Here is a 5266-nt window from a genome sequence, read left to right on the forward strand (position 1 = left end):
ATAAACATTGGTTTCAATTGCGCTCAAGCGAGAGTTCCTCACTCAAGCGAGGGAACCTCGCCCAAGCGAGAGAGTACCTCGCCCAAGCGAGAGTACGATAAAGTTTTTTGGGACTTCAGTATCTTTTTGCATTGGTTTAATTGTTGTTTGGTTGTCCATTAAGGTTGTCTATGTTTTCAAGTGAGTCAAATGAAGTGAAATGTCGCCAAAGTGACCTCTTTCATGGATATAAGTCATGAGGAACATTGGATGTAAGTGTGTATGGTCATTCATGCGAGTAGTAGATGGCCCAAAGGAAAGTTAATATTTGGCCGAAGATCATACACATCTGTAATGATAAACATGTCATAAAAATTCTAAAGTTTTATACATGTGACTGATGAATCAATCTAAAGAGAAAGAGGGATTCGTCAGTTGACATGTCTTATTATGAATGTTTGATCATTACAACAAGAGTACCACTTGAAGTTGATATTGATGGTGCACTAGGTATCTTGATTTGGATATACCACTATTTAAAAGCACATTGATAATCTTAAGTTGTGAGCATATTTTAATATTTTTTTGTCTTTCGTTTGAATCAGCTACATCGATTGCTTAAATATCTGCGATTTTGAATTCGGTTCCGGTCCTTAATGGTGAAAATTTTAAGGATTGGAAAGAGAACATGGAAATTGTTCTTGGCTGCATGGATCTGGACTATGCATTAAGGGTAGAGCAACCCCCTTCTCCTTTGGAATCCAGTGCCTCTGAAGAGAGGAAGGATTATGAGAAGTGGGATCGCTCTAATCGCATGAGTCTGATGATCATTAAGCGTGGCATTCCAGAAGTCTTTAGGGGTACTATCTCGGATGAGATAAATAGTGCCAAAGATTTCCTTGCTGAGATTGAAAAGCGCTTTGCAAAGAGCGATAAGGCGGAAACAAGTTCTCTGTTACAGAACTTGATTTCCATGAGGTATCAAGGCAAGGGAAACATAAGGGAATACATTATGGGAATGTCCAACGTTGTTTCAAAACTTAAGGCCCTTAAGCTTGACATGTCGGAAGACTTGCTCATTCATTTGGTCTTACTGTCTCTTCCTGCACAATTCAGTCAGTTTAAGATTTCTTATAACTGTCAAAGGGAGAAATGGACTCTTAATGAGCTCATTTCATTTTGTGTGCAGGAAGAGGAAAGATTGAAGCGAGAGAGGACTGAAAGTGCCCATTATGTTACTAACTCTAAATACAAGGGCAAAAGGAAAATCACTTCAGAGCCCAAGAATGAAGCTGCTAAAGGTCCAATGCAAAAGAAACAGAAGCATGATGATGTTTGTTTCTTTTGCAAAGCAACTGGACATCAAAAGAATAAATGTGTAAAGTGTCACGCTTGGCGTGCTAAGAAAGGTACATTTCTTGCTTTGGTTTGTTCTAAGGTCAATTTAACTTCTAACATCAGTCTTTCAATGCAGGGTTGCCTGAGCTGCCAAAAGCCTAATCATGTTGAAAGATACATATATGTTGGCGATGGGAAATCGATAGAAATGGAAGTTATAGGGCATTTTAAGTTGTTATTATGTACTGGTTTTTATTTGGATTTGAAAGACACTTTTGTTGTACCGTCTTTTAGACGGAATTTAATTTCTGTTTCTTATTTGGACAAATTTGGTTATTGTTGTTCATTTGGAAACAATTCGGTTCAATTGTCTTTAAATTCAAATGTTATTGGAACTGGTTCACTTATGTTGAATGACAACCTTTATATGCTGAATATCATAACTGATTATAGCGAAACCCTGAATGTGGAATCACGTGGTACTAAGCGTAAGATTGAAAATAATAATTCAGGTGCATTATGGCACAAGCGCCTAGGTCACATTTCTCAAAAGAGAATTGAGCGTCTTGTGTCAGATGGGATTTTGGATTCCATTGACTTCACAAACCTTAATGTTTGTGTTAAATGCATAAAAGGAAAACAAACCAAACAATCGAAATATGGTGCGTATAGAGCTTCAGACATCTTAGAATTGATACATACGGTTATCTGTGGGCCATTCCCTACGGCTTCCTGGAATGGTCAACGATACTCCATATCATTCACAGACGATTATTCTCGTTATGCATACATTTTTCTTATTCATGAAAAGTCCCAATCGGTGGACGTGTTCAAAACTTTTAAGGCTGAAGTTGAAAATCAACTCAGCAAAAGGATTAAGTGCGTCAGATATGACCGTGGTGGTGAATACTATGGTAGGTATGACGGTTCAGGTGAACAACGTCCAGGGCCTTTTGCCAAATATCTAGAGGAATGTGGTATAGTCCCATAGTACACCATGCCAGGATCACCTAGCATGAATGGTGTGTCTGAAAGACGAAACCGGACTCTTAAGGACATGGTAAGGAGTATGATTTGTCACTCTACCTTACCAGAGTCACTCTGGGGAGAGGCACTTAAGACAGCAGCTTATATTCTTAATAGGGTACCAACTAAGGCAACTGCTAAAACACCTTATGAGCATTGGACTGGGCGAAAGCCAAGTCTAAAGCATTTTCATGTGTGGGGATGTCCAGCTGAGGCAAGGCCTTATAGGCCTTATGAGAAGAAATTGGACTCCCATACAGTAAACAATTACTTTATTGGTTACTCTGAAAAATCAAGGGGCTATAAATTTTATGATCCAAGTATGAAATCCATATTTGAGACGGGTACAGCCACGTTCTTTGAGGATGTTGAGTTTGAGGGGGAAGATAAGGTTAGAAACTTTGTCTTAGAGGAAGAATCTGTATCTATTCCAGATGCGATTCATATGGTTGCTTTTGAAGAAGCAAATTTGGAACCTCCTCAGGACATAGTTGATGAAACCTTCCCTGCTCAAGGTGAGTTAGTAATTCATGAAGGACAAACTCAAAACCCTCAGGAACATGGACAAGAGGTGCAAGAGCCTATAGCTTTGCGTAGATCCACTAGAGAAAGGAGAAATGCAATTCCGGATGATTACATTTGCTTTCTCCTGGAACATGAGGGTGATGGCTTAATGGACAATGATCCATTAAACGTTCGTGAAGCCATCCAAAGTTCCAATTCGGAAAAGTGGATTGAAGCAATGAAAGAGGAGTATAAATCCATGCAAGACAATAAAGTTTGGGAACTTGTCCCATTACCAGAAGGTAAGAAACCCATTGGTTGCAAATGGATTTTTAAGACCAAGCGGGATTCTAATGGTAATGTGGAGAGGTATAAGGCACGTCTTGTAGCTAAGAGTTTTTCTCAAAAGGAAGGGATTGACTATAAAGAGACTTTCTCTCCGGTTTCATCGAAAGACTCTCTTAGGACAATCATGGTTGTTATAGCACATTATGATTTGGAGCTTCATCAGATGGATGTCAAAACAGCTTTTCTAAATGGAAACATTAATGAAAAGATTTATATGGTGCAACCAGAACACTTTGTAATGGGAGACCGAAAGAATATGGTTTGCAAATTGACAAAATCCATCAACGGGCTAAAACAAGTGTCTCGTCAGTGGTACCACAAATTTCATGAGGTGATTCTCTCTTTTGGTTTTGAGATGAATTCAGTCGAAGATTGTGTGTATCACAAGTTCAGTGGGAGCAAGTATATTTTCTTGCTCTTGTATATGGATGACATACTACTTGCCACTAATGATGTGGGTACCTTCTTAGAAACCAAGACAGTTCTATCCAGTAATTTTGAAATGAAGGATCTTGGTGAAGCTTCGTTTGTATTAGGAATCCAGATACACCGAGACATATCTCGGGGTATTCTTGGATTATCACAAAAGAGCTATATAGAAAGGTATTTAAAAGATATGGCATGCAAGACTGTAAAGTAATGGATACTCCAGTTGTTAAGGGAGACAAATTTAGTTTCAATTAGTGCCCTAAAGGAAAATCTGGAAATTCAGGAAATGCAAAAGACCCCTTACGCATCAGCTGTAGGGAGTCTTATGTTTGCTCAAGTATGTACGCATCCGGATATAACGTTCATAGTTGGGGTTTTAGGCAGATATATGAGTAATCCAAGAACAGACCATTGGAAAGCAGCCAAAAGGGTCATGAGGTACTTAAAGGGAACAAAAGACTATATGCTCACATATAGGAGATCAGACCAATTAGAGATCATTGGGTACTCTGACTCCGATTTTGCGGGATGCCAAGATAGTAGACGATCTACTTCGGGCTATGTTTTTCTGTTAGCTTGTGGTGCGGTTGCTTAGCGTTCTGCCAAGCAAAACCTTGTAGGTTCATCCACCATGGCAGCAGAATATATAGCATGTTATGAGGCATCACTTCAGTCATCATGGCTGAGAAATTTTGTCATTGGGCTGCGGTTGTGAAAAGGATTGAAAGACCACTAAAGTTATACTGTGACGATAAATCAGTCGTGTTGTTCTCCAACAACAATAGGAGTTCGGCAAATTCGAAACACATTGACATTAAGTTCCTAGTTCTTAAGGAGAATGTACAAAATGGACAGCTTTCCATAGAACACTTAGGCACTAACTCCATGATTGCGGATCCTCTCACAAAAGCTATAACACCCAAGGTCTTTCATGAGCATGCTGCTCACATGGGTGTTCTACGGTGTGAGGATATTTTGGTTTAGTGGGAGTTAGAAAGTGCACACATTTTGTTATGTTCTATGTAATTTCAGTATTTTGTATGAATACTTTGTATTCAAACTTCAGTTGATTAATCATTCAGTTTGGTATTCTGTCATTATACTTTGTACAATAAGGTTTTATGTTATTATTAAGGATCTCACTAAAGTTAAGTAGGACCAGTTGAAAATTGACATGTACAGATCATATTCATGTAATTTTCATGCTACACATTTCATGATGTATCTATGTCATTTAGTTGTGTCAATGTTGATGGTCATTGTTGAATTAGCCATGATTGATATGGCGAAGTTCACTGTGGTTCGATATGGAATAATGAACGAGATAATTTAGGTATGCGTAAGTCATAATGGCAATATTTAAGCGCGCATTAAGGATAACACGTATGGAGAATCATATGTGTGACCAGTGGGAAATTGTTGGAATTTCTGACAATTTATGGGTCACAAATATAATTCTATAATTGTGTTATGGCCATTATGTAATTAGCCAAAATATAAAATGATCTTAAGTAATTAATTTGGTGGCTAAGGGCATATGTGTCATGAAATAATAATAAGTGTAGATACCTTCAGGCAATTTCTGATTTGATGAAGGGACTGAATCAGAATTATTGCAACTAAAGTAGTAACCACTACGGGA

This window comes from Lupinus angustifolius, chromosome LG17 (genome assembly GCF_001865875.1).
Source record: "Lupinus angustifolius cultivar Tanjil chromosome LG17, LupAngTanjil_v1.0, whole genome shotgun sequence".
Lineage (NCBI taxonomy): Eukaryota > Viridiplantae > Streptophyta > Magnoliopsida > Fabales > Fabaceae > Lupinus > Lupinus angustifolius.